The sequence below is a fragment of the Anolis sagrei genome, chromosome 2 (assembly GCF_037176765.1).
Source record: "Anolis sagrei isolate rAnoSag1 chromosome 2, rAnoSag1.mat, whole genome shotgun sequence".
In the NCBI taxonomy this organism is placed as follows: Eukaryota; Metazoa; Chordata; class Lepidosauria; order Squamata; family Dactyloidae; genus Anolis; species Anolis sagrei.
In genome coordinates, this window is record NC_090022.1 from 192,483,855 (window position 1) to 192,508,816 (window position 24,962).

Genomic DNA, 24,962 nt, shown 5'->3' on the forward strand with positions numbered 1-24,962 from the left:
GGTGGTACATCATATTGTAGTAGACCAACTCATTGTCAGTTCTGTCTTTAGTGAGGATGGATAGCCCTCGCTCTCAGTTCATTTGTTTTCTAGGGGGAAGAATTCTGAGCCAATTGGGCTTTTAAGTACTTGGCAGGTGTTCAAAGCTGGCTCGATTCTTCCTTTCATCTCTCTGACATAATATAGGTAACTGATGCATTTTTTCCACAAAGCCACCAGGGAATTTTTGTTGTGTTATTTGACTTTTATGAAAATCTGCATGGATGCAGCAATAATACTCTGTGGCAGTGGTTCCCAAACTTTTTTTTACCCCTTTGATCAGGGACCACTTGAACTGGGACCACTTTGACCAGAGACCACTCTCCAACATTAGTACTAAAAGGGTTACAAATCAGTTTTTGGTCAACTTTACATTCGGTTTTGTTATTTGGGGTGCTGATCAGAAAATTGCATTGGATAGACCACATCACCTCTAGTTTCTGATACAGAACATATGCCATTCAGTAGTTGCCATCTGCTTGCCCACAGAAAAACCATATTTAATAATCTAGAGCTGATGTGATAGTAGTAATTTCATGGGTAGTGAGCCTCTCCCCTCCTGACATCCCCATTGCCTCGGCACTATAAGAGAATTTTGTGAAACCAGTCGCTCTCATTACTACATGGTGTCGAGGCAACGGTGTAGTATTGGTGAAGCTGCAGACCATATTTTTGTTCTTGGCAACCACTGGTGGTCCATGGACCACAGGTTGGGAACCACTGCTCTATGCAATTCCAAGAGCCTTGAAAAACTGAGAAAGTTTTTTGCATTTGTTGGGTTGGAACTGTGGAACGAAAGGGACATGGACAACAGCAACAAATTTGCCAGGAGAGAACTGTATGAAAGTGCCAATTTGAAATAACCCCAAAGTAAAAACAACCAAGGCTAATATCTACACTACCATGTAATCCAGTTCAAAGCAGATAATCTGGATTCAGAAACTGGATATATGGCAATATAGATGGGGCCTAAGTAGCCTACAATTCAATAGTGTGTAAAAAAGAATGGTTTCCATTGAGCCAGTCCCTGCCCTTATCTTGTAGCAACATGAAAATCAAATCAGGTCTGATTTATTCATACTTTGGGTTGTCTGATTTAGTCAACAAGACTACTTTTAAAGAAGTTGGGATTCAGAGTTGCATTTGTTCTGATAAACATTTAATGGGAGAGGTTTGACCAGAGTAGCAGAGTTAAACACGGAAAAATGAGAATACTGTATGTCAAATTAAGAAATGCTTAGCTGTGCCCTTCTGAAATCATACCATACATTCCTGTTTGCAGGACATACAATGTAAGAATTAAAATATGCAGAAATGGTTGAATGAACAAGAGTTTAAGTTGTAAATAAGTTATGAAATGACTGCTGGGCAAAATTTCCACATTTTAATATTCAAAATTCCTGGTTGGGGCTTCGGCATGAAATACAACCCTCTCTCTTCAATAAATGTACAGGCGATCCGAAATAGCACCTGGCAAGTGAGTCATTACTTGCATGCGTAGCCACCAGTAATAGTCCATGGGATGGTATCGAGTATAGGGAGAGGGAGAAGTCAGAGCGTGAGTGATGCTCTCAATGACAGGAGAAAGGTCTGTGGAGCCGCTTTGGCAGTATGTCTCCATCTTGGCCACTTGCTCATCAAAATACTTCCGCCCATAATCCTGGCGCACTGTTTCAGGCATCTCTTCCCACATCTTTTCGGCAGTGGCCTTGATTCCTTCGGAACTGTACAGGCTTGTGCCTGCAATGAAATTTCCAGGTTCCACGATGCAGACCTTGACCTCATGGGGTTGCATCTCATAGCGCAGACAGTCAGAGAAGGCTTCCACTGCAAATTTGGTGATGCAGTAAGGGGAGCGAGCAGGGCTTGCCATTCGTCCCAGCATGCTGGTTATATTCACCACACGGCCCTTAGCCCTCCGGATGAGAGGCAGGAAGGCCTTTGTGGTGCGGACGGTCCCCCAGAGATTCACCTCAGCCAATTTTTTATAGGTGTCCATGCTGGTGAACTCTACCTCCCCAAAAGTGGAGATCCCAGCGTTGTTGACTATACCCCACAGTCCAGCCTGTGGGTTCTTCAGAGAGCCAGTCACATGGTCCAGTGCACGCGCCACGTCTTCATTGCTACAGACATCGAGCTGAATGGTTCTCATGCGATCACTTTTCATGGCATCCAGGTCTTTGGAGCCTCCCTTGCCTTGCGCTTTCTGTAGGCAGCCAGCATAGACAATGAAGCCCTTTCCATGCAGGTGCTTGGCCAGCTGGAACCCAAATCCAGAGTCACAACCGGTGATGAGGACAGGTCGCTCGCCAATCTTTTCTACTTCTGTGCCATAGGAGCGCTGGCCCCTCAGGTTCATGACAAAAGAACAAAATTTTGGAAGAGACCAATGTCTGCTGGTAGTTTTTCTGAAGTGTTGGGCTTTCATAGCTGGCTGAGCAAGAGCTAAGGAGATGCGTGTATCAGCTAGGATGATGGCTGCCATGGGTGGATGTCTGTGTACTACATTTCTCTGGACTCTACATGGAAATCCATGGAAATATTGTTTCTGTGGCTATGGTGTTGTTCACTTTGAATTTGTCCCCAAAGCAGTGGGTACATATATTAAGGAACACATATGCATAAATTAAGTCTAGTTGAAAAAAAGTCACAAGGTTGTGGAAATAAATGCCTAAAGATATATTTTTAAAATGAGCTAAAATAAAAAGTTTGCTGTTTTTAAAATAATTTTCATTGTTGCATTTAAGAGCCAGGAGTTTTCTTCCATGATGGAACCTGAAGAAGAAAAAACAGAATTATTAGATGGTCATAATATGCAAGCAATGACCAAGTCCAGTCCTGTTTTGTTTCAGTACTGTTACTATAGGTGAGGGTTGGACAACTAAGGACCATCTGGATAAGAGTCATTTCCCACTCATCCATCCAGATATTACTGTGTGCTTCAGGAAACCCTCCAAATAAAACCAATGTGATTGGAAGGTCACTTGCAATTTTTTTTTAAAAAAATCAATTTGGGGCTAAGACAAAGTGTATGTGTGGATGGCCTGGTTTAGAGGATGATCCTGTCTCTTGGGGTGTCTGGCAATGCATTTCTTCTGTTTCTTTGTGAAATACATAGTCTCTGGGGGCTGCATGTGGGACATCATCTTTGTGTTGCCCACTCCTATTCTATGCTGTGATTTCTAACTATGCTTAGTAAGAATTGTGTTGTTGTTCATTCGTTCAGTCGTCTCCGACTCTTCGTGACCTCATGGACCAGCCTACGCCAGAGCTCCCTGTCGGCCGTTACCACCCCCAGCTCCCTCAAGGTCAGTCCAGTCACTTCAAGGATGCCATCCATCCATCTTGCCCTTGGTCGGCCCCTCTTCCTTTTGCCTTCCACTTTCCCCAGCATAATTGTCTTCTCTAGGCTTTCCTGTCTCCTCATGATGTGGCCAAAGTACTTCAACTTTGTCTCTAGTATCTTTCCCTCCAGTGAGCAGTCAGGCTTTATTTCCTGGAGGATGGACTGGTTGGATCTTCTCGCGGTCCAAGGCACTCTCAGCACTTTCCTCCAGCACCACAGCTCAAAAGCATCAATCTTCCTTCGCTCAGCCTTCCCTAAGGTCCAGCTCTCACATCCGTAGGTTACTACAGGGAATACCATGGCTTTGACTAGGCGGATCTTTGTTGCCAGTCTGATGTCTCTACTCTTCACTATTTTATCGAGACTGGACATTGCTCTCCTCCCAAGAAGTAAGCGTCTTCTGATTTCCTGGCTACAGTCTGCATCTGCAGTAATCTTTGCACCTAGAAATACAAAGTCTGTCACGGCCTCCACGGTTTCTCCCTCTATTTTCCAGTTGTCAATCATTCTTGTTGCCATAATCTTGGTTTTTTTGACGTTTAGCTGCAACCCGGCTTTTGCGCTTTCTTCTTTCACCTTGATTAGAAGGCTCCTCAGGTCCTCCTCGCTTTCGGCCATCAGAGTGGTGTCATCTGCATATCTGAGGTTGTTAATGTTTCTTCCAGCAATTTTCACCCCAGCTTTGCATTCATCCAGCCCCGCACATCGCATGATGTGTTCTGCATACAAGTTAAAAAGGTTGGGTGAGACGATGCAGCCTTGCCGTACGCCTTTCCCAATCTTGAACCAGTCTGTTGTTCCGTGGTCAGTTCTGACTGTTGCTACTTGGTCCTTGTACAGATTCCTCAGGAGAGAGACAAGGTGGCTTGGTATGCCCATCCCACCAAGAACTTGCCACAATTTATTATGATCCACACAGTCAAAGGCTTTAGAATAGTCAATGAAGCAGAAGTAGATGTTTTTCTGAAACTCCCTGCCTTTCTCCATTATCCAGCGGATATTGGCAATCTGGTCTCTCGTTCCTCTGCCTTTTCTAAACCCAGCTTGAACATCTGGCAACTCTCGCTCCATGTATTGCTGGAGTCTTCCTTGCAGGATCTTGAGCATTACCTTACTGGCATGAGAAATAAGGGCCACTGTACGGAAGTTTGAGCAGTCTTTCGCATTTCCCTTTTTTGGTATGGGGATATAAGTTGATTTTTTCCAGTCTGATGGCCATTCTTGTGTTTTCCATATTTGCTGGCAAATGGCATGCATCACCTTGACAGCATCATCTTTTAAGATTTTAAACAGTTCAGCTGGGATCCCATCATCTCCTGCTGCCTTGTTGTTAGCAATGCTTCTTAAGGCCCATTCAACCTCACTCCTCAGGATGTCTGGTTCTAACTCATTCACCACACCGTCAAAGCTATCCTCGATATTGTTATCCTTCCTATACAGATCTTCTGTATAGTCTCGCCACCTTCTCTTGATCTCTTCAGCTTCTGTTAGGTCCCTGCCATCTTTGTTTCTTATCATACCAATTTTTGCCTGAAATTTACCTCCAATGTTTCTAATTTTCTGGAAGAGGTCTCTTGTCCTTCCTATCCTGTTGTCTTCTTCCACTTCCATGCATTGCTTATTTAAAAATAGTTCCTTATCTCTTCTGGCTAACCTCTGGAATTGCGCATTTAACTGGGCATATCTCCCCTTTTCACTGTTTCCTTTTGCTTTCCTCCTTTCTTGGGCTACTTCCAGTGTCTCAGCAGACAACCATTTTGCCTTCTTGGTTTTCTTTTTCTTTGGAACGTACTTTGTTGCCGCCTCCTGAACAATGTCTCGGACTTCTGTCCATAGTTCTTCTGGGACTCTGTTTACTAAATCTAGTCCTTCAAATCTGTTCTTCACTCCCACTGTATATTCGCTAGGAATGTTAGTGAGATCATATCTAACTGGTCTGTGTATTTTCCCTGATCTCTTTAGTTTTATTCTAAATTGGGCAATAAGAAGTTCGTGATCTGAGCTACAGTCAGCCCCAGGTCTTGTTTTCACCGACTGGATGGATGTCCGCCACCTTTGGCTGCAAAGGATGTAGTCAATCTGATTTCGGTGTTGACCGTCTGGTGAGGTCCATGTGTAAAGCCGTCTTTTAGGTTGTTGGAAGAGAGTATTCGTTATACACAGCGAGTTTTCCTGGCAGAATTCTATCAGCCTGCGTCCCGCTTCATTTTGTTCTCCCAGACCATGCTTGCCTGTGATCCCAGTTGTCATTTGACTTCCCACCTTGGCATTCCAGTCTCCTGTAATGAAAATAATGTCTCTTTTTGGTGTATTATCCAGTAGGTCCTGCAGATCCTCATAGAACTGATCTACTTCTGCTTCTTCAGCAGCTGTGGTTGGGGCGTATATTTGGATCACTGTGATGTTGAAAGGCTTTCCTTGCACTCGAATTGAGATCATTCTGTCATTTTTTGGGTTGTATCCAAGCACCGCTTTAGCGAATTTCTTATTAATTATGAAGGCTACTCCATTTCTTCGATGTTCCTCTTGTCCACAGTAGTAGATCTGGTGGTCATCTGATGTGAAGTGGCCCATTCCAGTCCATTTCAGTTCGCTGACCCCCAGAATGTCTATCTTTAGTCTTGACATCTCACCAATAACAACATCCAATTTGCCCTGGCTCATAGATCTTACATTCCAGGTTCCTATGGTGTGTTGATCTTTAGAGCATCGGATTCGTCGTTCGCCTCCAGTACCGTCGGCCGCTAGCCTTCCTTTCGGCTTTGAGCTAGCTGCGTCATCACATCTGGGGCTAGTTGAACTTATCCTCTGCTCCTCCCCAGTAGCATTTTGGCCATCTTCCGACCTGGGAGTCCCATCTTCCAATGGCATACCGACATATCTCTGGTTGTACTGGTCCATTTAGTTTTCTTGGCAAGGATACTGGAGTGGTTTGCCATTGCCTTCCCCAGGGATCACACTTGGTCTGACCTCTCTGCCACAACCGTCCCGTCTTGGGTGGCCCTTCACGGTTTCGCTCATGACATCATTGAGGTGCTCAAGCTCCAGCGCCCCGACAAGGCGGTGATCCTTTGCTGGAGAGTAAGAATTGTATTACTGTATAAATAGTACTACTAAAAATATCTTGCGGATATCCTCTGTGTCTTCCACTTCTGTAGCCTGTTTTCCTCCTCACTTTAACTGGGAAAAACTAATGAGGTTGTAATTGTCCTCAACTATGCATTTATAAGCGTACATACTGAAATTTTAGAAGTATCTGCTTTCTTCCAAAAGCTCTATCTAGAAACACAGCGGGGGTGGTGGTGGTAATCTGTTTAATGGTACCGTGATTTCATCCTTTAAGAGCGGAGCCCCCTTGTGCTGGCAGGTCACAGGTTCGAATCCTGTGAGAGCGCAGATGAGCTCCCTCTATCAGCTCCAGCTCCTCATGCGGGGACATGAGAGAAGCCTCCCACAAGGATGAGAAAATATCAAAACACCCGGGGGTCCCCTGGGCAACGTCCTTGCAGATGGCCAATTTTCTCACACCAGAAGCGACTTTCAGTTTCTCAAGTCACTCCTGACATGATAAAAAAGTCCTTTAAGAGGCCTGTGGTGCAGTGATCCCAGAGATTCAATTAATATTGCAAAATGTGCCATAAACAAATACATTAATTCTGCTCATTAACAGCCAAATGATCTGTTCGAGAAACTGTAGCCTTCCCCTTTCAAGACTGGGGATATTGTTGTGTAAGGAGGTTCTAAAAAATTTTGAGCAGCAAAAATAAAAGCACATAAACCCATGCAAACACCAGTTAAGTAGGCATATGTGATCAAAAGAACATGGATCAAAATGTAGCTGGCAGGAACCAGTTAACTGATATCTACAAGGCTATAAGCATAGTACAAGGCTATGAGCACTCACTGTCCCCATGCAGACTCTCAAATGAGTGTAGAGGGGCCCTTCCACACAGCTATATAACCACAATATCAAGGCAGATAATCCACAATATCTGCATTGAACTGGGTTATCTGAGTTCACACTGCCATATAACCCAGTTCAGTGTGGATTTTATACAGCTGTGTGGAAGGGGCCTGCATCATTATCTTCTGAGATTTAGAATATCAGAATATTTTCCCCTTTAAAGAGGTGTGTAGTGCAGGGCAGGATATCAGGAGGGTCTGCCCTCAAAGTCTGATTGAACCAGTTGGCTTCTAAATGGCTTGAGATACTCCTCTGGCAGTAAAGAGTGACACTTTTGCCGAAGTCTTGGCGTTATTGGTTCATTTTCACTCCCTGCTCAGTTTCCAGAGTTGGGGACATGACTAGGGAATACCACGCTTCCTCAGAGCGCCTGAGAAGCATGGATTAGTTCCAGGTTTTGCAGTCTATTTATACATGGGCATCTGCAGGAATTTGGGGATGGGAGTGGGAGAAGAAGGTTGCACAGTGGTACATTAACACCTTTCCATTTTCCTTGAGTGTATGCATAAAGGTAACTAGGGAATATTGCTTGTTATACCTGTAAAACAAATTATCCTCTCTTCTTTGCATCTCTTTCATGTGATTTCACTGTGCCCTTGATAGATTTAAAAAAAAAACCTCATGGGTAACTGTGTTACTTGTAGGTCAATCATCCAAGAATGTATAAGAACAAGTTGCTAAAACTTAGTGCAATTCTCCGAGACTGAGACATGTCAGCCCTGCTTTAAGCTTGAGGTCCAGGTCAGATAGTCCTCCTAGTCTCTGTTCTTGTGACTGACTCCACATTTAACTCGCACATGGAGAACTGGGTGAATCCCAGTTTGGGAGATGAGTAGGAGCAAAACACAGTCTGCTGGTGCTTCAACAACTTGTGATTCCCAGCTTTGAGTATTCTCATCAATGACTCCATCTACATTGTCATACAGTATAATGCAGTTTCAGAATGCTTTAACTGGATTAAACTGGATTATAGGAATCCACATGGCCATATAATGTAGTTCACTGCAGTTAAACTGCATTCTGAAACTGCATTATATGTCAGTGTAGATGGGGACAGTGATACTGGAGAGGGAACGAAGGAGGACTACTTGTGGAAGGGAACTTGATGGGGCTGGGAATTGTCCCACCACCCTAATCACTTCTGCACATCATCTTTTTATAATTACCTAGAGTTTATTTCTGAACAGAACTATATAGAATTGCACACTGTATCACTTAAATTTGCAAGGACAGAATGCAAGTTCTCATTAATTTTTTCTGCATTTACAACCAGCTTTTCTTTCACAAAAATTGGATTCCTGTATTTCCTTTTTCAGAAGAACATATAAGACCAACCAGCAAGATAAATATATTATTTATATAAATATAAATATAAACAAGGGCGGTAACACAACGGCCTTTATTGGCATACTCTAACAAAGTAAGGAGCCCCAGGTGGCGCAATAGGTTAAACTCTTTTGCTGGCAAGACTGAAGACCAGCAGGTCGGAGGTTCTAATACAGGGAGAGCGTGGATGAGTTCCCTCCATCAGCTTCAGCTCCCCATGCGGGAACATGGATGGTAACACATTAAAACATCCGGGCATCCCCTGGGCAACGTCCTTGCAGACAGCCAATTCTCTAACATCAGAAGCAATTTGCAGTTTCTCAAGTCGCTCCTGACACACACAAAAAACTAACAAAGTCACAGCACAGGCGTGTATAACAAAAAGAAATCAGAGATAAAAAGAAAAAAAATATTTAAAATGATGAATCTCAAGAATAAATCTTGCCACAGTCACACAAAACAATGCATCAGAGTTGTTCAGAAGGTATAGAATTCTATAACTCTCTTGCCACTGAGAACACTTAACAAAAAATGGATTCCTGTATTTCATCCATATCTTATATCTGAGGCACATAAACAAGCATGGTCAAGTGATTTGACAGAAACAAAGTCAAAAGAACAAACCCTTTTAGAATGTTCCATTTTTTGCTTCTCTCATCCAAAAGAACTGAAGGCAACATATTACATCATGCATTAGAACAATGGCAGTAATACAGGCAGTCCTCAAGTTACACACATCCGACTTACAAACACCTCATAGTTAAGTATGGGGTGAGACAACAGGAAGTGAGAGAAATCTAACCTTAGGAAAGGAAAATCACTTCTGAAAGAGGCAATAGAGTGTACAGTTTGTATTGATTGCCAGTGTTAAGGATCATTGCACATGTTGTGGGACATTTATTTTTTTAACTTAGTTCCCTAGATTTCTTGACATAACAGTTAAAAATGGCTAAGAGCACCCAATATGCCCAGCTGCAGTTACAAAGTACTGTAGTGGGACTCCTTTTTAATCCTCTTGTGTTCTTGGATATTCCCAATCATATTTACATGATCCTTTGAATCAACTTCTTTCTGATCTCAGATGTTTTCAGTTTTTCTTTTTTACTTTACTGTCAAACACCACTTTTGAACCTTAGCAGATTACACTAACGTCAATACTAAAATGGCAAAAAGCTTTATCTTCTGATATATCTATAGATCAGACCACTAGAAAAAGATAGTCTGTTTCCTCATCAGTTGGCTGCCTTATCCTCATTTACTCTCTCCCTTCATTTAGAGGAGGCAGCTGTTGAGTGAAGTCAATAAAAGACTACAGATTGGGCAGAGAAATAAGGAAGGTGGCCAACGCTTCCCAGGCATTAATCACATTTATTTATGTACCCTCTTTCAGTGACACAGATCCAGTAGGTGGTGAAATATAAGATGTATTTGGAGCGCAATTGGTGAATTATAGCTGATTTACTATTGAATATGTGTTCTGTCACCACATGCAGCCATATGTCTGCCTTGTCTTTGCCACAGGCAGTCCCACTCCCAACATCTTGTCTTTTGTATTTATTGTGCAGCAAAGCGATTATTTTTTGCAGTCTATCCTAGTTATTGTACTATGTTCTTTGAAGAAACATAGTGGTATGACATAGAAGAATCATATGAAGACTTAAAAAGTTATGTATCCCCTTGAAGTGTAAGAAAGCAGGAATAATAAGGAGGACCAGGCATGTAGCTGGGGGGGGGGGGCTTGAGGGGCTTCAGCCCCCCCCCCCCCCCCGAAATTCTCATGGTGGTTCGCGAAAAGGCCTTACTGGTGCATTATTTAAACTGTTATGTTTATTCATATCATGATCTGATCACCATACTCAATATATCCCATATGCATGGGGGTATTGGGGTAATGATACAAAAGGTTTGCTAGGCTAGACCCTCTTTCACTCAGACTCAGCCCCCCCGCGAAACTCAGCCCCCCCGAAACCTCCTTGAAAATTTTTTAGCCCCCCCCCCCCGAAACGAAATGGGCCTGAGGAGGACCATTCCGTGTTGAACCTTTCACTTCTGCCCACTTACCCATGAGGGTCTAGTTCCCCCAATCCCAGGGAACTGAGGGCTGACTGTACATATACTGCAAATGTATTATGTTATGAATAATAGTAGTACTGTGGGTATTAGGCTGAGCTGCAGTACCAGAACTCAAAAGTTTTGCAGCTGAGGCACATGTTGTTGAATGTTTCTTTGGCTGCCCATCATACAAATGTCCAGTGCAGTTCTAGAGGAGAACTGGCTGAGTATACTCTTTATTTGCAAGGGGTCATCCGTGAGACTTTGGTTGAGCTAACCTAGCTACTCTTAACAAATCTCCAAAATCCTCAGAAAAATACAGTACTGTGTTCTCTCACTTATCGCGGGTGTTATGTTCTAGGACCACCCGTAAAAAGTGAAAATCCACAAGTAGGGACTCTATATATATTAGGGGTCCTCAAACTAAGGCTCAGGGGCCAGATACGGCCCTCCAAGGTCATTTACCCAGCCCTTCACAGGGTCAACCTAAGTCTGAAACAATGTGAAAGCACACAACAACAACAATCCTATCTCATCAGCCAAAAGCAGGTCCACACTTCCCACTGAAATTCTAATAAGTTTATATTCGGTAAAATTGTTCTCTATTTTAATTATTGTATTGTTTTAAGTGATTTTTGCCGTACAAATAAAATATGTGCAGTGTGCAAAGAAATTAATTAATTATTTTTCAAGTTATACTCCGTCCCTCCAACAGTTTGAGGGACTGTGACCTGGCCCTCTTTTTAAAAAGTTTGTGGACCCCTGCTATATATGTATATTGAGTTTTGAGGCTGAGGCAGAAGTGAGGAGAGATTTAAAGGCACCACACACCTTTTTTTATTTTTTATTTTTTTGCTATCTATCTTCTTTGCTTTGCAATCTCTTGATTGGCTGCTTCTCTCCCGAGGGGGAGGGTAAAACCCTATTTCACACTCCATCATTGCCAGAAGATGGGATTAGAATGCCACTCTGGGCAACGGTAACCATTCATAAACTGGGAGGCAAAACCCCACAAAACAGCGAGTTCGCAAAAAAGCAAACCGCAAAGTAGCGAGGGACCACTGTAGCTAATGTGTATGAGATTAGCAAACTGCTGAAAAGGAAAAGAAAACATAGGGTTTCTAGACACTCACATCTACAATGCATACACAAAGACAAAATATGTTAATATATAGCAAAAGGTAAAGGTTGTCCCCTGACATTTAAGTCCAGTCATGTCTGACTCTGGGGTGTGGTGCTCAACTCCATTTCTAAGCCGAAGAGCCAGCATTGTCCATAGACACCTTCAAGGTCATGTGGCCGGCATGACTGCATGGAGTGCCGTTAATATATAGATATTTTATATATATATATAGATATATATATATATATATATATATATATATGTTAATATACAGAGAGATCCAAATTTAAGAAAAAAATATTAAACCCTCTGTTGTACTGTAGCCCAGAGACACCTCTCACCCAAAGGCCAGTAGTCCAATTAATAAAGTGTTTATTGAATAAAGAATACAAAAGGGGAGAAAAAGGATTATATCCAAAAGTAGCAAGCAGGATATATCTTGCAATATACAAAATGAGTCAGAGATCAATAAAAGTCTTTCAAGAAAGTCAAGGAAACATCGCAGGAACTAGAAATCCATAAAACATAGAAATAATCCAAGATAAGTTAAGCCGTGGATGGCTGAATAAGTGGATCTAATATCTGTGTTATGTGATAAAATAGCATGAGTCTGTTGGATAGAAAGCTGTGCGTGTTCATTTGCCATTACGTCCAACTTACGGTATATGGGTGCATATGTGCATACTATTATATCCTCATTGGTGAAACTGGCAATCTCTTGGCAGCTAATACTACACCAATGGTTCTTAACCTGTGGGTGCCCAGATGTTTTGTCCTTCAACTCAGAAATCCTAACAGCTGGTAAATGTCTGGGATTTCAGGGAGTTGTAGGCCAAACCACCTGGGGACCTACCGGTTGCGACCTACAGGTACTACATCACTGGTGTGGTTATGTGAGAAGGGGAGTGGTTAGTCAGTAAAGATGTCATTTAATGCAGATGAGGCAAGTGATTGGAGAAAGTGACAGATACAGGTTGCTTAAGAAGTGGCTCCAAGCTGGTATTGAGGGCTGTCAGGGCCAAAGCTGTAAAGGATATTGTGCTTGTCTGTTTATGTATGCAGGATTTGAATACCTGGCTCCCAGGATACTAAAACTGTCGAAGACTGTTTTACAGCCTACTACACTCAACAGTTTGCCACTGTAGAATCCTGGCCCAGATCTCTATTAATATCTAAATGTTCTTATCAAATATCAAGTAATTATTATTTGATGGTTCTTTTTTGGTGACTTCCCTGTCTGCTTATAAACACTTTCTGCAATGATAGCAGCAGCAAAGGGCTGAATACATGTTTAAATGTCCTTAGAGCCTTAATTATATTTTTCTGTATTATTAATCTAGCAAAGTACAGACTGGTTTTGAAGGCTCCCTTAATTTAAGAGCAAGAATATATTGTGTTTTAGGTTCTCTAATGAGAATGACAACTGTTAGAGACACAAGGGGATAGATCCAAAAGCTAGAAAAATCAGTTCTGTTTGGATAATGGCAGGCGCCACAGCAGGCAGAAGAAAAAAAAATGCTTCAGCACAGCTTTAAACGTCAAAGTTTGGTTTCCCACTGAGATGGTCCATTTTTTTTGGTTGCTGGGGATCCATGCTGGAATTACATAAGCTAAAGATGGGAGATGTCCTAATGAGTTCAAGGAAACGAAAGAAAAAGAAAACGTTCCATGTATCTGGAAGTACAAGCAAAGATAGCAGCTTTGTGAACATGTGAATTGTGTATATGTGGTTGACTATGATTAAAGCATCTCAATTTCTGCTAGTATTATTGTCATACTGTATTTTAAAAAGCATGAAAGTATTTTAGATTCATGATCTAACTTGCTACAAAACCTCAGTTCCACACAGGAGACAACACATTAAACATATTGCACTGATACATATTCATAATGTAGTTTATCTATAGATTGCTGAGAGTTCTCTGGGCTGTATGGCCATGTTCCAGAAGCATTCTCTCCTGATGTTTTGCCCACATCTATGGCAGGCATCCTCAGAGGTTGTGAGGTCTGTTGGAAACTAGGCAAGTGGGATTTATATATCTGTGCAATAATGTCCAGGTTGGGAAAAAGAACTCTTGACTGCTTGAGGCAAGTGTGAATGTTGCAATTGGCCACCTTGATTAGCATTGAATAGCCTTGCAGTTTCAAAGCCTGGCTGCTTCTTGCGTAGGGGAATTTTTGTTTCTTTCCAAATAATAGAAAAAAGCAAGACATTAATTTAAGCTGAGATTTTCTTCTGTAGTGGAGACTCCTTCTTTGGAGGCTTTTAAGCAAAAGCGGAATGGCTATCTGTCGGGGGGGGGGGGGGGGGCTTTGAACGCGATTTTCCTGCTTGATGGCAGTGGATTGGACTGGATGACTCATGAGGTCTCTTCCAACTCTATGATTTAGTGAAGTCTTTTAACATGAATCTAATTCTTCCCCAACTGATATTAGAAACCTGTGCTGGAGCTGCACTGGCATATGATATATTTTCAGAATATGGGTTATCTGCATTGAACTGGATTATATGAGTCTACAATTCCATATTTATTTATCTATTTACGATGTTTATACGCCGCCCTTCTCATCCCGAAGGGGACTCAGAGCGGCTTACAAGATACACACACGCATACACATATATACACACAATATATATTATATTATTAGCATAGTACAAAATCAGTATTAAATATTACTACATACTACACTTCAGTGCAGATAATCTGCATTCTGAAACGGGATTATATGGCAGTGTAGATCCATAACCCTGTTTTTATGAGCTCCCTTTTGCAAATAATTTGCTCCTTTTAAAAATATTTTATCCTGCACATGTGGCCCGCACACTGTCACTGTGATTGTGTTTATTGTAATGTTATATTGCTAATGTATTCATATGTTTTTATGTAATTATGATGTTATTGCTTGTTGCTTATGTTTTGGTTTAATTTTGCTGTAATATGTTGTTTGGGCTTGGCCTCATGTAAGCCGCCCCGAGTCCCTGTTGGGGGAGATAGTGGCGGAGTATAAATAAAGATGATGATGATGATGATGATGATGATGATTAGCCACGGACGGTCATGTTTATCTATAATTCTTGTTTGTTTTCGCCCAGTAATAAACATATCCACAAATCTCCAGTTCTCAAGTATTGGATTAGGATGGACTCAATCATGCTTGCTCTAAAAGAAGTGGGGAGAAGGATGGTTATGGTTTGGTCTGAAAAGAAATAGGATTATATCTCATCTCCATTACAAGCCTTTGCATTTAGTACTGTTCTGCAAGATTATGCTAAACCAAACAGTGATATCTTTTATGAGTTTACCCTTTTTTCAAACACAGTGAAGTAGAATGGGATGTTCCAGGAGAAATCTGAAGGTAACTCATAAGAGTATGTCTGCCCGATCTATTCTTTTGGTAGTTCCCCTGTTCCTTTGTCCCTGTGGATGGGCCTACACGCTAACATCTAAACCGTTAGTAATTCTGGTATCCATAGGAGCAGATTCGCAGGACCATATGTTCAGGTTTATGACCTCCAGACTAAAATACAGTTTCATCAAGTCAACCCACGCACCTCACCACCCTCCATATGGAGACAGGTCAGTATCTTCTCTCAAGTCTGCTGAACCTTGGTTTGGTGTGAGGAGAGGAGATGATGGCGAGGGTAGCATGCACAATCCCTCCTGGGGAAGGGATCCAGAAATCAGGAAATCTGAGAAAACTGTAAGGAGAAAAAGAGAGAGACAGAGATGTCCTGAGGAATACAAGGAATGGTTGCCTTTCCTAGACTTACCATCCGTTAAATGTCAGGGACTGAGGCCTACGCCTTCCTCTGAGCCCTGAACCGTACAGTTAGGCCCTGGCGTTATAAGATGATGGATGATACACACAGGAAGCACAGGTTGAGCATCCCTTATCTGGAATTCTGAAATTTTAAGATCTTCTAAAATCCAAAACTGTCCACCTGGGTGGCTGCGACAGTGCTTTTGGATAGAGTCATACAGTTGAAAGAGATCTCATGGACTATCCAGCCCAACCAGTCCAACCCCCACCAAGAAGCAGGAAAATTGCATTCAAAGCCACCCAGCCTCTGTTTAAAAGCTTCCAAAGAAGGAGCCTCCACCACACTCTGGGGCAGAGAGTTCCACTGCTGAATGGCTCTCACAGTCAGGAAGTTCTTCCTCAGGTTCAGATGAAATCTACTTTCTTGTAGTTTGAAGCCATTGTTCTGCATCCTAGTCTCCAGGGTAGCAGAAAACAAGTTCGCTCCCTCCTCCCTATGACTTCCTCTCACATATTTATACATGGCTATCATCATGTCTCCTCTCAGCCTTCTCTTCTTCAGGCTAAACATGCCCAGTTCTTTAAGCCGCTCCTCATAGGGCTTGTTCTCCAGACCCTTGATCATTTTAGTCGCCCTCCTCTGGACACATTCCAGCTTGTCAGCATCTCCCTTCAATTGTGGTGCCCAGAATTGGACACAATATTCCAGGTGTGGTCTAACCAAGGCAGAATAGAACATGGGTAGCATGACTTCCCTAGTTTAGTCTACACAAGCTGTGATTCATGCACAAAGCTACTGTGTATCAATTACCTTGACACTATGGGCATGGCATGGTTATTTCATGCCTAGAATTAGGTCCCATCTTCACCATCTCTCATGTGTGTGTATGTAAGGCCCCTTCCACACAGCTAAGTAAAATCCCATATTATTTGCTTTGAACTGGAATATATAGCAGTGTGGACTCAGATATCCCAGGGCGCTTCCAGACAACATTCAGGGCCCTTCCACACAGCCCTATATCCCAGAATATCAGGCCGAAAATCCCACAATATCTGCTTTGAACTGGGTTATTTGAGTCCATACCGTGGGATTTTCTGCCTTGATATCCTGGGATATAGGGCTGTGCGGAAGGGCTCTAAATCATGGGTTTTAAACAGGGACAAAAAATCCCGGGACTTCAGGAGAGGTCCACATACAGACCTGTTTGTCCCGGGATTTCTGCCTCCGTTGTTCAGACTTTGTTGTGAGATTTAGAGGCTCCAAGATGGCTGCCGCGGGATTTCCGTTGGAAACTTTGGCAGTTTGTTTTTAAAAAATTCATGATGTGCAGATATCGAATCACTGCAAAAGCCCTGTTCTTTGTCCTAGCCAGAGAAACTGTGCCGTCCAGATGTTTCATAAAGTATCACCCACACAAACAAAGTTTATAGTGTAGGACCACTTCTGACCAAGTCAGCACCACACAATCAAACAGGAATGCACACTTTCAAGCCAGGAACAGAGCTTTGTCATTATTGACACTTTTTAGAGCCTGGCTGCCTGGCCATCTGTCCAGACACATTTGATTGTGTACTTTTGGATTCAAACAATAGGGTGCTGTTCCTGGATTATACATGGCTGTTCCTGATTGCTCTTCTTGTGAAAAGATGTACAACGTTGACTAGGGGGCCACAACTTTGTCCTGGCCAGAGAAACCGTGCCCTACACACATTTCATGAAGTTTTTGGCGCACAAACAAAGTTTTTGCCTTCTACTCGAGTGTCACCTTCTTTTTAGGAACCGACCAATCAGGAACAAACATCTAAAACCCAGGAATAAACACAGATAAAAGAAATCCTGTGATTTCTGATTGCAGGGTCATACTGACATGCGAAGAGCCACATATTTGGCTCAAAACCATGATATTCCCACACCTGGAAATCTCACGTTTTTTTGCCGTTTGAAGCAATTGCTTCCACGTTTACCAAGAATGGCATTTGTTCACCCTCCTTTTAATTTGTTTTTTAAATCCAAAATGTTTTAAATACCAAAACCCCAAACATTTTGGGTCCCAAATACTTCAGATAATGCTTATTCAACTTGTATTCTTTTTCTTCCTCCCTCATTTTCTTTTTAAAGAAACTGACATTACGATGTGTATATTAATTTGGATGGGGCTGTTTTGTTTCATTTTGTCAAAACCAATATGGCTCTTGCTTTTTATACAGTAGGGTTGTATTTCTCCCTACTCCAAGGCCCCTTTTACACTGCCATATAATCCATTATTTTTTTTAAAAAAATAATTATTACATTTGGCCCAGCCATAGGTTTTTAAACGTCGTTGTGTTACTGTTAATGTTTATTGCTTATCTTCTGTTATGAGTTTTATTTTATTGTTTTGTATTACTGTTGTTATTGCTTTTATTACTGATGTATTGTGGGCTCGGCCTCATGTAAGCCGCACCGAGTCCCTTGGGGAGATGTTAGCGGGGTATAAATAAAGTTGTTATTATTATTATTGTTATTAATTTACTTTATTTATATACCGCTTTTTTCAGCCCTCAGGCAACTATTATTAAAGCAGATAAAAATTGAAATAAGAGAATGCACAAAAAGTATAGACTTACTCCAAAAGAGACAAAACTTAAATTCCTGAGTATACTAAAGCTATCCAATATTAGAATAATTGGGGAAGGTAAACTCTTGCAGTGCAGGATTTATGGGCATTTTCTTTGCACACATTGCTTGCCTCCTCCTTTGTATTTGCTGCTTTGAAGTGGATTATAGTAATCTAGTTTGGATAATTTGGATTTTATTTGGCAGTCTAGAAGGGCCTAAATTTCAAGGAACAAGACCCTGGTCAGCTAGAGACACATTGCATGCTGTTTGCAGATACATCTGAAGACGAAGAACTTTATTTTTCTACCCCGATTCCATCTCCCCGAAGGGACTTGGGGCGGCTTACATGGGGTCCAAGCCTGAGACTATCATACTTTGGACATGTCATGAGAAAAGATTACTCATGACAAAAGAAAGCTAGAAAGGCATAGCTTTACAGATGGATAGAAGGAGCTATGGATGTCCTGGATCTGCAAGACCTGAGCCGGGCGGTTGAGGAGAGGCTGATGTTGAGGTTCATGGGGTTGCTATACGTTTATGTTAACTTGATAGCAGTTAACTAGATTATGATGCTTGATAAGGTAGACAGAAGTAGGAAAAGAGGAAGACTGCATTTCAGATGGATGGACTCAGTCGAGAAAGCCATGGATGACCTATAAGACGTGGATAGGGCAGTTGAGGACAAGGTGACTTGTCCATCATCTCTCCATCATTGGGTCACCATTAGTCAAAGTTGATGCAATGGCAGTTAACAATAATAACAAATTGTACACCCTACTACTGCATTGATTCAGATCCCACAGAAGCGATCACCCTCAAGAGTAGCTGGTAAGGCAGGTGGGATGAACACCGTTTTCCTATACAATGGTGAACCCTTCCTATACAAGCTGGAGAGGCAGTGAAAACTTATTTTGGTCCGTTGCTACTTCTTGAGCAGCAGGCTAGTTTACAGAAGCATGTTGTGTCGCCCACACAGCTCACTCCTTCAATAGATTCAAACAGCTTGGGAGATTGTTGGGACACTTTTGCCGCAGCCCCTCCTTCTGAAGAGATTGCGAAGCTTGAAGTGATCACCTCACTCTGCCTAATGGGATGTCTGGCTGTGATTGCTTTTTGTTTCCAAAAAACATGGTGCTTTTGGCAGATTGAATGAAGGACATGCAGGATTCTTCCTGTCCCACGAGAGTTACTTCTTCTCTCTCTCCCATACAGAAATGCCCAGGGATAAAATGCCATTAAGCTGCAATGAGAGCATTTACAACTCCTTAAAGAGTGTCTATGTATACAACAAGAAAAAAAGCCAGCAAGAACACAAACCAGCACCTTGTTTTCCATTTGTCATTGGAGAGTGTATTGCTAGGCCAAGGCTGAGATGGTACCAATAAATTATGGTCCAGTGGTGTGGACTCTGCTCTAGTTTTCCTACACTGATTACTAAGGATGCATAATATAGTAGAATTTTCATTATGTTTACATTTTTTATTTAGACAGATTAAAACAAAACCTATATACAAATATATAAAAAAACAAAACATCATTATCAACAACTAAAGATTAAAATACCTTTTCTAGAACAATGCTACTACATTCTAAACATATACAAACAATAACAATCTATGTTATCTAATCTAAGGAGTTTACATTGTCTGATGGTTATATTCTCTCAGTTTTCTACACCCATTTAGTGAAAAGGAACCATGTAATAACATACACTTCTGGTCCGAAAAACAAGTAATGGAGATTTGGCACAATCTTTGCTGGAGGAACGCAATAAATGGGCCCCAGTCTTTCTTAAAATTAGTTAGAGATTTCTCCTTAATCAACATAGTAAGTTTATCCATTTCCTCATGTTTGCTTATTTTCATTAGCTAATTGTCTTGGAACAGAATAATTGAATCTTCCAATCTTTGAGCGTAGGTAATTCTTGCTGCTGTTATCATGTATCATGCCTGAACATATCTTCTCCTGGGAACCATAAAGAAGATTAAGATCGTCTGGGGAGGCCCTGCTCTCAGTCCCACCTCCGTTGCAGAATGGAGATGAGAGACAGGGCCTTCTCAGTGGTGGCCCTTCAGCTGTGGCACTCCCACCCCAGTGATATTAGAGCAGCTCCCTCTCTCCTGGCCTTCTAAAGGATAGTGGAACTTGGCTCTAGAGTCAAGCCTTTTGTGATGAATCTGTAGCAGTGGTTCTCAACCTGTGGGTCCCCAGGTATTTTGGCCTACAACTCCCAGAAATCCCAGCTAGTTTATCAGCTGTTAGGTTTTCTGGGAGTTGAAGGCCAAAACATCTGGGGATCCATAGATTGAGAATCACTGATCAATAGTGTGATAATCCATATACCTGATAATAATTGTTACAAAATTTGCAATAATTTTGTGCCTAAAATAAATAAACTGTCAGAAAGCAAAGGTATCATAATCTCAGCCACCCATATGGACAATTTTGGAGTATTTTGGAGTATTTGGGGGCCTGAGAGTACTCTGGATCATGCATTTCTTCTGACTAATGTGGACTTCAAAAGTGGTTAGTTTGCATCGCTTGTGACTCGAAATAGTACTTCTTCCTAGATAAAATATAGCTGTGTTGCCTAGGGACACCAAACCCTGTTTATTTCTCATTAACCGCTTGTATTCATCTTAAGCTTGCATATAGACACACTGATTCACTGCCCTAAAATTATACATTTAGAAATATTATATAGTAAAGCCTCCCTAGAAGCACACAACTTCAGAAAGCAGGTGGGAATTCACTCCAGTAGATCCTTGCATATCTCTGGCTGGGGAAAGGGCGTAGCTTCATATTTTCCGTTTGTTAATTATGCTCAGGAACGCTGCTTATATAAAGGAGAATTCAAATATGCAAACCTCCTCTAATCAGAGTTGTGATTTGCATTTTTCAGCCTTGCCTATGGCAGGGCTTCTTAAACTTTTTTTCACTTGTGCCCTCTTCCTGCCCAAGAAAATTTTGTGCAACTGATTATATTTGTTGTTTATTCATTCAGTTGCTTCCGACTCTTCCTGGCCTCATGGACCAGCCCACGCCAGAGCTCCCTGTCAGCCGTCACCACCCCCAGCTCCTTCAGAGCCAATCACTTCAAGGATACCATCCATCCATCTTACCCTTGGTCGGCCCCTCTTCCTTTTTCCACTGATTATATAGGTATATATAAAATTAGTATTTGCAAGATTTGCTAAACAGGCTGATCTCTCCTTTTTATGAAGTACAGTTGAAGCATTTCCTGCAAACACTACATATTTGTGTGAATGAGTGGCATTCAGAAATCTTTTAGTGTTTGCCAAATTTTCGTGATCCCAATACAGGGACTCTATCTGGGGTCAGGTCCCAAAGTTTAAGAAGCGATGGCCTATACTCGCCAGGACTAGGAAGTTATAGTCCAACAACATTCAGAAAACTGCATTTAACCTACTGCATTTAACCTACTTGTGTACATTTTCCAAACATGGAAATCAGCTGCAGCACAGCAAGTTCTCAAGTATGCCCAGTTTGCCTTTTTTCTTTGGACAGAGCTTAGTACTTCCTCAAATGTTTGCTTTTGATGATTCCCTCTTGTTAAACAATTGAAAGAGCCGTAGTGGTGAAGCACAAGGTCACGTCCTAATTTTAACTGATTAGCTATTGATGTCATCTTTATTTTGGATGTCATAGTACACCAGCAATTGTATTTCATATAAAGCTTGCCAGATAACATGTCATTGTTATGAAAGCTGTTTTGCTGTATGGAAAACGATGTCCCTTATGTAGCTCAGGAGAAGTGAGGTGGTGTGAATAAATCTCAAAGTAACAGCATAACCAAATCAGTTTGCTTGAAAGAATGTTCCAGTGCATTGACTTTTTTTCACTTGAGGCAAGTATTTTTTTTAATTAATTAGAATGTAAACATAATGTGTAGTCAGGTACTACTTATAAGTGAAAATTCTGATTTCCATCTGTGATCTGGCCTCGGTAAACTGCAAAATGGGCGGTACTCTATTATGTAGGCTAGGAGAAAAAAGTAATTTTGAAAAATGTAAATATGGATTATTACCATTATTTTTCAGGATTCAGCTCCTACAACTGTTATTTTTTGGAGTGGTGTTGTTTGTTGCATTCATTATGCTGGGATGTTTATTATATATTTGCTGTTTTAAACAGTTATTTTACTACTGTTGATTTTACTTAATTTTTTGCTTTGAGGATGCTTATGGAACTCTTCCAAACCCTAATCAGCTAATCTTCTAGAATACAACAAAACAAACTATAAATTAGGCAACCAGGATAATCTCAATGTGTTTGCATGGAGAATTCTTCTCAGAAACATAATACAAAAAGGTACTGTTTCCAGATTAGAATATTAAACTTAGCTTTTTTTGTGCCAGGAGTGCCTTGAGAAACTGCATGTCTTCTCACACTTCTGGTGTGAGAGAATTGGCCGTCTGCAAGGACGTTGCCTAGGGGACGCCCATCCTGTGGGAGGCTTCTCTCATGTCCCCACATTAGAAGCTGGAGCTGACAGAAAGGAGCTCACCCCGCTCCCCGGATTCAAACCTCTGACGTTTTGGTCAGCGGTCCTGCTGGCACAAGGGTTTAGTCCACTGTGCCATTAAACTTAGGTTATTCTTTCTCATTTGGAACAAGTGATATGGATATATGCACAGACTGATCCCAGTTTGCCCCTGCTGTTATATGTACTTTTAGCTGTTTCACAGAAAGTGAGGTACCTGCATGCTGCTGATTCAAAATACAGTGAGGGACGACCGGGAAACTTGTTTGAATTTTGTATTTTTGTTTGAACTAAACGTGTCAGCATTTTATAAAGTCTTTATAGGCTTATCTAAATTGAGGTCTAGGGATTTAGTAGAAGTTTTAGTTGTAGAACTGCATTTGTAAATGATAGATGGGAACCCTAGCCCAACCCCTGCCACGCGTTGCTGTGGCCCAGTCTGTGTATATCTGTTTTGTGTGTGTATATGTGTGTTTACCTGGACCAGTCACAGTCTGGCTTCAGGCCTGGCCATGGCACCGAGATGGCTTTGGTCGCCTTGGTGGATGATCTCCGCAGGGAGCTGAACGGTTTGGGACCCGCCTACCTGCGTGATCGCATCTCTGTATACGAACCCACACGATCCCTTCGGTCATCCGGGGAGGCCCTGCTCTCGATCCCACCAGCTTCGCAGGCGCGATTGGTGGGGACGAGAGAGAGGGCCTTTTCGGTGGTGGCTCCTCGACTCTGGAACTCCTTCCCTAAAGACATCAGACAGGCCCCAACTTTGGCAGTCTTCAGGAGGAGCTTGAAGACGTGGCTGTTCCAGTGTGCCTTCCAGGAATAATGATCCCATTGCACTTTGTCCTCCAAAGCACTTTACATTTTTTAGGTCTGCTCGTATGCCCTTCCACAAACTCCATTTACCTTTTCAGCCATGTCCCAGGATTATTTCCAATTTTAATCTCTACATTTGGCTATCCCACTGTTTTTAATTGCGTGTTGTCTTATTGATAATGTTGTATATTTTATTGTCTATTCTTTATTTTATTTGCTTGTATTGTTGTTATTATTGCTTGTATTGTTGTGTTTGGGCTCGGCCTGATGTAAGCCGCACCGAGTCCCATGGGGAGATGGTAGCGGGGTACAAATAAAGTGTTGTTGTTATTCTTCTTCTTATTATTATTATTATATATGGATTTGCACATGCGTTGTAATGTATTATTTATTTTTTTGCTTTTTAAGTCTCTTCTGCTGTGTTTATCAGTGTTTTTGAGTAATGATCACTCATTGGCCTGATATGTGTATTGTGTCCAAATTTGGTGTCAGTTCATCCAGTGGTTTTTGAGTTATGTTAATCCCACAAATGAACATTACATTTTTATTTATATAGATCTACACACACACACACACACAAATGTGTATTGACAGCTGTTCTATGCTTAAGTGGCAAGAAATATTATAGATTTTTTTTTAAAAAAATGACATTGTAGACATGGTATAAAAGGTTACACACATGATAACATTATTATACTCCCCACTACATTTTAATTTTAATATTTATGTTTTTCTCCTTTTTGCAGAAAGCCCAAATGAGTCAATAATCATATTAATTTAAAATTCATTTTACAAAATTAACAATAATTAGTTAACTTCATGATTGTCCTTCCAGAAGAAATCACATTTGAAGTTTCCTGCTAAAGCTACGGGTAATCCTCCTGACCTCCTTCTTTTATGAAAGAAGGAATGCCAATCCTTCTAATAAAATTTATATATCAAAGGGGGAAAAATCCAAGTCTTCTTACCAGATGGGAATATGGGGAAATCCTGTGCATTCTGTATGAGTTTCAAATACCAATCATATTGGTGGATCCACAGGTTTCACAGCCTCCCAAGCTTGGTTTCCCTCTCCCAGCTCTTCAAGAATGACCACAATGGGACAGAGGATGCCAGTCTTTGCCAATCCATCTGGAACCTTGATGCAGTCATGTTCTGTGGCTGTCATGGCAATGATAGTCATGAGGTCTCAGGGAAGGCACTAGTGAGGAATTCTAGCACAAGAAATATCTTTCAACTGACCCCTCACTTAAAAATATATATTAAAAATCGAGTCTAGAAATGTTCATGAAGTAATAATCATTTCCAAAACTGGCTTCTTTTGTGAAGTCACTCATCATTTTGCTAGATGAGTGCCAGGAATGGGAGTCAGAGACATCTTTGATTGTCCTGACGCACACCAGAAAAGAACTTTGCCCAAATCTGGATCTT

General features: G+C 41.5%; 1 protein-coding gene and 1 pseudogene across 2 annotated transcripts in view; one reads left to right on the forward strand and one right to left on the reverse strand.

Annotated features, from left to right (window-relative positions):
- The window catches only part of SLC4A8 (solute carrier family 4 member 8), a 122,962-nt gene that overhangs the window by 11,607 nt on the left and 86,393 nt on the right, over window positions 1-24,962 (forward strand). The gene's annotated exons all lie outside the window — the stretch shown is intronic.
- On the reverse strand, window positions 1,478-2,524 carry LOC132767231 (D-beta-hydroxybutyrate dehydrogenase, mitochondrial pseudogene; annotated as a pseudogene).